The following is a 9,846-nucleotide window of genomic DNA, read 5'->3' as shown; positions in this document are numbered from 1 at the left end:
AGCTGGTGGAGAACATGGCAAAAAGTGATTCAGTCTACAATGAGGAGTATGATAGAGCCAACAGAGGGGATGACCAGCAGACAAGGAAAGATATCAAGTCTTTGCAAGACAAGTTGGACTTGGTTCTTTCAAACCAATCCAAGAAGGAGCAGGTTAGCTTTGTTGGTGATCCTAGTCAAGAGGTTCCTCCTAAGGTGAATGAAGTTGATGGTTTGGAAGGGCAAGAGGAGTTATGCTTCATCAACAACAATGGTACTTGGTACAGGAAAGAGCCCAACTTTCAGTATAACAACTACCAGCAAAGACCCTATTCCAACAACCAACAAGGTGGGTACCAGCCTAGGAACAACCAGCAAGGAAGCCATCAACCTCAGCAGAACTCTCCTCCTGGTTTCTCCAACAAAGGAAACCAGTCTACTCAAGCCCAAGGAAGTTCTTCTCAACATCAGGCTCAAGACACAAGTGTGGAATCAATGTTCAAGCAACTACTAGAAGCTCAGTCAAGAAGTGAGAAGCAAATTGGTTATGAGTTGAAGAACATCCACTCAAAGATTGATGGGAGCTACAATGAGCTCAACAACAAGTTCAAAGCTTTGGAGAATCAGTTTGCCTCTATGAGTTCCAACTCCAATCGCCAACAAGGAACTCTACCAGGAAAACCAGAAAAGAATCCCAAGGAGTCTTGCAATGTTATCATATCTACTACTTCTTCAAAGATTGAGCTGAGTGATTATGAGAAAGAGGTAGATGAGATTGAGAAGCTAGTGTTTGGGACTGAGCTTGGGAAAGTTGAGCAATTGGTTGTAGCAACAGCTGAAGCACAAATGGTGGATAAAGCTATAGAAAGGGTTCATGTACAAGCTGAAAGAAAAGTTCAAACAACGAATCTGCAGAGAGCTGAGCCTAGGGTTGAGAAACCAGTTGAGAGGAGAGCTGACCAGAAGCTGAATGAGGTGAAGCAAGAAGACATTGAGGTTGAGCTGTCACCCTATGACAAAGTCCCTTTTCCACAAAGAGTCCTCACCAAAGCTCAGAAGAAAGTTATCTCCAAGTTCAGGAAAGATCTTAGTGATGTTGGGGTCAGGCTCCCAGAAATCTCTGGTATGCGTGAAGCTCATGTCCAAATGATGCTCATCAAGGACATTCTAGACCACCAAGCAGAAGTGGCCGAGCTTTTGGACATCTCTATTTTGAAGATTGATCCACCAGTCCCTCCACAGTCCCTCCCTAAGCTAGAGTCTCAAGGGAAATTCACATTGTCTTGCTCCCTTGGTACGATCACTATGAATGATGCTTTGGTTGATTCTGGTGCAAGTGTGAATGTGATCTCATTGGAAATGGTGAAAAGTCTTGGTATTGAGAGCATGGAGCCAAACACATCTTCTCTTATGTTTGGGGATTCATCTTCTACAACCCCCATTGGCCTCATCAAGGATTTCCCTTTGAAGATTGGAGCATGCACAATTCCTATAGACCTCACTGTTCTGAAGATGACAACTGAGAAGAGAGTTCCTTTGATCCTTGGCACTCCATTCCTCACAACAGTTGGAGCATGTATTGATTTCCCAAACAAGAAGGTCACGCTCCTCAATGTGAACAGGGCTGTCTCTTACCCAATCCAGTCTCCAATAGATGTTGGGTATTGTGGAACAATCACTTGTGAAGAACCATCCATTGAGAAGACCCAAGCTAAAGTGGTTGTACCTGAGAAAGAAGGTCTTATTGGAGAATCTTCTCGAGAGTTGTGTGTTGAGCACTTGGAAAGTGCTAAAAGGGAGGAGGTGAGTAGAGCCGGAAAGGCTGCTCATGACATGACGAAGATAGTGAAAGAACCTCATCCTTCACCTTTTGATAAGACTCCTCAGACTCTCACTCTCCACCCAATGAAGCTCAAGGATGGAGCCATTGAGTACAAGATCAAGTGCAAGGGCAGGTCCAAGCCATTCTCAAGTACAAGAGCCATCATCACTCCTCAGCTTCGAAACGATCCCATCAAGCTCCAAGAGCTACTCTCTCAGGTCCTCACCATCACTCTTGAAGGTGGGAAGGATCCTCCTTCTCACTAGTACAAGAGAAAAGGTAGTCAAGCTAGTGACTCAAAACAAGCTCACTTGGGAGGAATTCCCATGGTTATCCTTGTATATATATTTGCTATTTCATTTCTTTATGTTTTCAATAAGTGTGGCAGAAGTTTCAGGCCAGCTCAAAGCTCAAGCTCTAGACACCCATTACCACACTTCACTCTCCACTTGAGGTATCACTCCAACCCTTCTTTGTACATACCATTGCTTTTATCATATTTTCGGTATCTTCTTCTCTCTTATTCACACAGAGACTGTGTGATTTAAGTGTGGGGGAGGTACCAAGTATTTGATCATGTTTGCTTTGTTGATTGTGCGTCTCATGCATTGCATTGTGCATTCATATATGCATAAAAAGCCATAAAAATTAAAATTTTGAAAAATGCATAAAGAATCATGTAATTGCATCACTTGCATTCTTAGGATTGAGTCTAGATCATATAGATTGCATTCAGTTGCATATGGAGCAGCTGTTGATAATGCCTTGTAAAGAACACTTGTTTGCACTGAATTTGACACCCTAGTTAAGCATATCAAGTAGCTTGTGCATCTCTTGAAAGCCTTGCATGCTTAGTGCCTTGAAAACTCTTCTTGAAACATGTTTGCTTGCTTGATATCGGCATTGTTCTCGAAACCAGCTCCAACCTGAATCTTGAGTTAAATGAACTTAATCTCTCTTGCATATGGGCATTTGCATACTTGATCATGGATCTCATACACATTTGGGTTATCTTTTCCATTGAACCACTCTTTGTTAACCCAAATGGCACTCCCTTACCCTAAAGCCCTTACCATTCTTTGAAGCCTACATTGATTTGCATGAGTGAGGCCTCTTTTGATAGTTTGTCATGTGCAAAATCTTGAGAGTATTGGGAGCGACATGGATTTGTTCTCATCTCTTGCTAGCATAGGGTCATCATTTGAGCTAGCTTCTAGGATGGTGAGTGGGTGTATGTTTCTTAAAGGTTTAATGTCTTGGGTTTGGAGTGTGAGAAAGATGAGCAATAGGGTGTTATGAGAAAGAAAAGCCCTAAGGACCTAGAATAGAAAGAAAAGAAAGCTCTTGTTTGTATTGTTTGAGACCTTCCCCCTATATTAGAAAAAGAAAAAAAAAAGAAAAAAAGAAGAAAAAAAAGAAAAGAAAAGAAAAAAAAAGATTCAAAAAGATAGCGGGGAATGGAAAATAAAAAGATTTTAGAGCTTAGAAAAGTGAATAAGAGGTCCTTAGTGATTAAATCATAAGAAAAGAGAGTTGTTCATTGGGTGAGTGATGTGAGTGTTTGTTATTTTGGGGTATGTGATGAATGAAAGGGGTGTAGAATTTGTAATTACTTAGGAATGGGTAGAATGATGAGGATGAATCCATGTATGCATGAATTGCTCCTAGTCTTAGATAAATTTTGCATAATGATCAAGCTCCTTGATTCTTGAGTGATTGCCACCTTAAAATGATGCATTGAACCCTCCTTTTCATCCATATTAGACCATTTGATCACCTAGCCAAATGATTGAGATCATGTGCCCATTTGTGAGAATTCACCTTGTGTGTGTGTGTGTGAATCAATGTGAGGGCTGGTTAAGAAGACTTGTTGGTTGATGAGTATTGCATCTTGTGTAAAGGTATAAGAGTATTGATAGGCCTAGAGAAGCTAGAATATAATAAGAGAGTTTGCTCATGCTATTTGCTATGTTTCTTTAGGATGTCAAGTTGAGTGCTCTAAGTGTTTCTTTTGCTTATGTGCTCCCACCTTCAAACCTCTCTACATTAGTTTTTTTGAAAGTTTACTTGTGGACAAGTAAAGGACTAGTGTGGGGGAGTTGATATCTTGTGTATTTACATGTTTTTAAGCTTCATTCTAGTCCTTATATTGTTCATTTGCATGCATTTAGAGTGCATTTAGGTTGCATTGCATTACATTTGTCTCAATCAGATATTGGAGATGCTTATTGGTGACTTTGAAGACATTTGAGGGGTTTTCAGTCAAAAGGGTGAAAGATGAACATGGATGAAGGCCTTAAATATATCTTTTGAAGCTCAAATTTTGGGAAGACAAAGTAAATTGAGTTAGCTTTCTAATGGAGGTGGTTTCAAGTCATTTGGATCTGTATTGAAGGAGTTATGATCAATCTACTGGAGGCATATCAACCCTGTAGCGACCAGAGCCGTAGCGACCAGAGCATGTCGCTAGGAGGGTTCCCGAGCGTACGTAGCGACCACTGTAGCGGGATGCCAGGTCGCTACGGGAGAAAAATACTGTTTTTTTATTGGGTTGACCCAGGTTTGTTGGGTTGACCCAGCTCGTTTTTAGACTTCTATAAATACCCTTTAGACCTAATTTTGAGGGATATCTTGTTTTCTTTGTAATCACATTAGCTATTTTGGTGAAAGACTTAATCTTGAGCTTCTCTTCATCTCTATCTCTTGTGATTATTGATCAATCTTGACCACTAAGCATGATTAACCTTCAATCATCCATGGGTTTTGGGTTATTCATGTCTATTAGTGAGTAGTTACCTTTTGGATTCATGGGCTAGGGTGATTAGGGTGATTAAGTGAAGATCTAAGGGTGTTTAGTGTTAGATCTCTTGTTTCCTTGCTTGTCTACTTCTCTTAATGCTAGATTAAAGTTGGCCTCTTTATTCTAGAGCTCTAGACATTTCCCACCCACAAGGTGTTTGATGAAATGTCTGAACCAAGTAGAGCTTGCTCTAAACTTACCTTACACAAAGACCATTGTGTTAAGAGAGTTTAGATAGTTAATAGACTCATCCCTAATGATTGCTTAGATCTTTTAGGCTCAAAGACCTTTGATGTCTAGTTGATTAAAGCAAATGAGCATTCTTCTTGACCATAGAGCTTGCTTATTTCAGTGTTCTAGACTTAAGGAAGTTATTGATTGAAAGTTTGCCATCCTTAGATTGGATCTTAATCACTTAAAGTCAAATGCCTAGCCCCATGAGTCCTATCGTCCTAGATTGATTGAAAGCTTGTTCCTTTATTGCATCTTAGCATAGTTCTAGTTCGCATCATCATTCAAAACCTGTTTGCACTTAGATTAAGCATAGATTTGTATTCTCAGTGCATTGAAATCACATAGGATTGGTTCGACATCTCACATACTACTTCATTTGATAGGGACCTGAAAAGTCCTGTCATCAGTAGTATAAAGAAATGAACATTAGTGATTTAATTTATGTTTAACTATAAAGTATAAATGTGTATTTAATTTAAAAACTTACAAAATAAATGTTAGGTCCAACATAATGTTTTTGTTTTAATAAGATAGATGAGCTTTTGAAGTTACGTGTGGTGATTAATTGAGTTTTACTATGTTACGTGTTTAATTTGATTTAACAGTTCAGGTTTTATCATGTCCGTATGTTCTAAATTATTGATGACATCATTTTTCTCTCACCGGCAACTTAGGGAAAGAAAGGTTAATACCGGATAAAACTTGTGAAAAAATTGCTATGTACTCAATTATGTCAACAGTGTCATATTCTTTATTTCTAGTGAAATTTTGGTTAGTTCACAAATTCTCCCATTATAATTTTTTTTTTGTTTTGCTTATCTCTTTCTCCGTTATCTCCTCCGTCAAATCTCCATCGCCTTTTTCTCATTTTACATCAGATTCACAAATTGTTGGTATCCTCATCGCCGGATTCAAGCTAACCGCCAGTCTTGTCACCAGATTCAAAGCTCACCGCCAGTCTCGCCACCAGATCAAGATCTCCGCCCGAGACGCGCCGGAGGTGACCGGAGGAGACCATAGAGGAGGCTGAAGATGGATGTGCTGAAGCCGGCGGGTTCAATTTGTAAAGATCAACATCAAATTTATTTAGATCGCTTTGTTATGTTATGATTTAGTAATGATTTTGTAGTTTTACGGTTTAGTAATAAACCCAAACGTTTGTGTCTCAAATATCAGTGATACAAAGCTGTAATTATCGAAGAAAATTCAGGGTTAAATTAAAAATGTACGCATGTTTGAATAGATTAGATTCTAGATTTTTAATGTAACTTTTTATACATTATCTTTTTATATACATTTAACTAATCAATAGATATTTATTTAAATTAGTTTAAGTAATTTAAATAGTTATATATTAAAATGATTGTTTAATACGAGTGAAATGCGTCAAATCGATACTTGTTATGAAACGGAAAAAGATAAACCAACAAACAATTAGTCTCCTCAAAAGAATAAATCATCAATTGTAATGATGAATCAGCATATCATACTGTTTGACCAAACATTATTAGAGGAATTAATATGATTTTCAAATTCAGCTATAGTTTAAACAAAACAGAGCACTTACGTATCTAGCACACTACTTCTGCTATGACCAAAACATCGCCACAGTCCCCTTGTTGTGCATCTTCCTCCTTCAATCTGACCCTAGTTTTCTTTTTCAAATCAACTAAAACAGAAAAACAAATACAACTTATTGCTAACATAGTAACGTATAAATCATCTAATACCTTTCTGAAATACTGTCTTTTTCTATTAAAAGGATTTTTAGAAGAATACTAATCCTAAACTAAAAATCTCCCTAAAACCTAGACTCATTTTCCTATATACAGAGTATGTCAGCAACTATTTCAATAATCAATATACAAACTAATTCGAAATGCTTTACCACACAATCAAACTTTGTTTGTGAAAAGGTGCAGATATGTGAAGTCCGTGTGCATCATATATTTTTCTCTCTCCAGTATGTTGACATCTTCACGAAATGACTTCCGTATTTTTTTCACAAGCTTTAGACCATGTTTATCCGGGTATGTTGGACAGTATCTTGAGGAAAGAGAGAGGGAGGATGCCCACCAGAATGTCAAAACCCAAGCTAAAGGTCATCTGAAGAAGAAACGAAATCTGTTGAGTTTTTTCTTGAATGTGGGCCCCACTGAAAAGTGGCGGCCCACAATTGGTTTATATTTTTTTTTTCACAAAAATCAGATAAAAGGAAAAAAAAAGAAAAAAAAAAGAAAGAAAGAACCCCTATTAGGACCAGTCTAAGTGTCTTCAAATCCACACTAAGAATAAAGGAGGAGAATAGTTTTTTGATTGAATAAGGAAGAGAATAGTTACTGAATAGTATTATGGTCGTTAGTTAGCATATCCACGAGTGAATTCCTGATTTTGTGTAATAAGTTGTACCATATATTCTGATGTAACTGGAACGTAAAGCTCAAGAGAAATAAACCTACTTTCATAGGAAACTCTAGTGATGTGGAAATAGAGGGTAGAAGAAGAAGCGTGAGTTGAAATCTCTAGGGAAAGTAGAAAAGTGAGGGCTTCTACTACCACATACCTATTGAAGGTAAGAAATTTGCAGATTCGGATTTGGGAATTGTATATAATTCAATTAACACAATAATAGCACAAGTTTCTCTCAGTAGCATGACACATCAGACTTTTAAATGCTTGATAGATTGACATGTCACTAACTGAAAAAAGTTTAAAAACCAATGAAAACATTTTGTGTCTCCACGTCATTCCACGCCAATCACAATCTCTAAACATCGAAAACTCCATCTCCTTTGTGCGCTTCGACTTTTCACAATGCAGATCCAGCTCCGACGAAGAACAACAGAGAGCCGTGAACCAGAAGAATGAGATCGCAGAGACTTCCTCATTGCATGTCTCCGCCAAAGAGAAATCATCAAGTCGTTTGAGAAAGATTTGTTGGAGATGCAGACGACGTTGGAGAACATAAAGACCGAGAAGAATAATACAGAGGAGTTGATTTAGGAGAAGGCCATGAATTCTTAGGAAGGAGGAGGAGGAGCTTGAGACGAGATACTCTGAGCTGGAGAAGCTCAAGACGGAGTTGAAGAAGCTTTAGTAGATGAAGGAGTTTAAACCTAACATGGTAAGATCTCTTGATCTAGGTCAAGGTTTTGGTTAGGCTTTGTGACTAGATTAGGACTTGATTAGATCTTGATTCTGCAGATACGGTTGAACATTTTAGATCAAATATAACATATCTAATAGAACGTTCCTTTAGGTTAGAGATAACATCAAGCACATATTCATGGTTGGCTATCCTTGTGTGTGTGATATGGTTGTTGTTGAGGATGTTATGATCACTGATGCGTGTAATGTTTATTAATTCAAGACTATTTTATGTTGCTCTTTCAGATTTTTCGCTTGTGGTGAATCTCTCACACAAGCTAGGCAAGAACAGATGAAAAGGATGAAGAAGAAGCATTGTTCCGAGCTTCTGTGGTGTAAAGAACAATGGAATGAAGTCAAGACACAAAACCCTGAAGTCTTAGTGCAGAAGATAAGAAGCCTTACAAGGAGAAGTAACATCTTGAGAAGGAAGCTTACCTCCAGGTCATTGCTAAGGGGCCATGAATACAAAAGAAAGAAGGGGCCATGAATCAAAAAAAAAAGGAAGAAAATAAGAAGAGGAGCCATGAAACTCCATAAACAAGAAGCTCTCCAACTGTTTAAGAAGGAGAAACGGAAAATCTGACCAAGGTCACTCATTGACTCACACCTTCCCCTTTTAACTCGCTAAAATGCATTACATAACATGATCATAATCATGTCTCTTACAGAAGAAGAAAGAGACCAAGAATAAGACGAACAAAAACAGTGACCCTAACAAACCCAAAAAGCCTACTTCATAATTCTTTCTTTTCAGGTACAAACCTAAAGCTAATGTGACTCAAGTGTATCATAAAATTTTAGTTTATAGAAGTTTCTAATTGATTAAAAAATTGTTTCCACAACAAAGATGCAAGGAAAGCTTTGATGGAAAAGAATGTATGTAGGACGAGCAACTCGACAATCACTGCTCTAATCTCAGTGATCTCTTTAAGATTAAAGCCCACATCCATGTCATTTTTAAAAAAGGTTGTTGATTTTCAAAGAGACATGATACATAGCTATGGACTTTTTATCTAATTTATATTTTGCATTGGATCTTGGACACACAAAAATAAATCTTCAAATGTTAATAACTTTAAATTTAAACAAATATCAATTATCAATTTTAAAATATTTTAATAAAAAATAACGGAAACAAGAGGAAACTCATTAAAGTTGCAGGAATTTAACAATATATGTTAAGTGCATGAATCATTGACTCTGTTCAAAATTATTATGTGAATCCTCTTCTTTTCATAATATATATTCCTGACCAGTACATATATGATTATAACTTCACTACGTGTTCAAAGTAACATATATTTACAATACTTTCTTACAAATAATTAAAGTTTTTAACATAAGAAAAAACACAAACTATACACTACAGACAAAATTTCTCAATTTATCAGAAATGTCATTAAATTAAAAAAATACAAAAGATGATCAAAAATAATAAAAAAAAATTGAAATTTCCCTCAAAGTTGAAATTTAGCACCAATCATCTATTGATATCCCATTTTAATCAAAATTTTCTTTTAATATCAAAATTTGAAAATATATCTACAAAATATAATAATTATGAAAATTTTATACAAAATCTCCCCCCCCGGCGATAATATCTGTTACGTCGAATAAAGTTCTGATTAATCACTACCAAAAGAAAGAAATAAGATCTTTTGAACAACTAGTTGCATTGTTTATCAAACTAGGTGTTTTGCCCGCATATGCGGGCATAAATTTCTTATAAATATTTATTAGATTATGTCTTATTAATCTAAAACCAGCATAATAAATTATTATTTTCATACTCAAGTTATTATACAAGTAATCAATGGATATTAAAGCTGCTCAACCTATAACCAACACTGTATTCTGGCATT

Source organism: Raphanus sativus, chromosome 4, assembly GCF_000801105.2.
Source record: "Raphanus sativus cultivar WK10039 chromosome 4, ASM80110v3, whole genome shotgun sequence".
Classification (NCBI taxonomy): domain Eukaryota; kingdom Viridiplantae; phylum Streptophyta; class Magnoliopsida; order Brassicales; family Brassicaceae; genus Raphanus; species Raphanus sativus.
The sequence above is the reverse complement of the archived record's forward strand: the minus strand, read 5'-3'. Positions refer to the sequence as shown.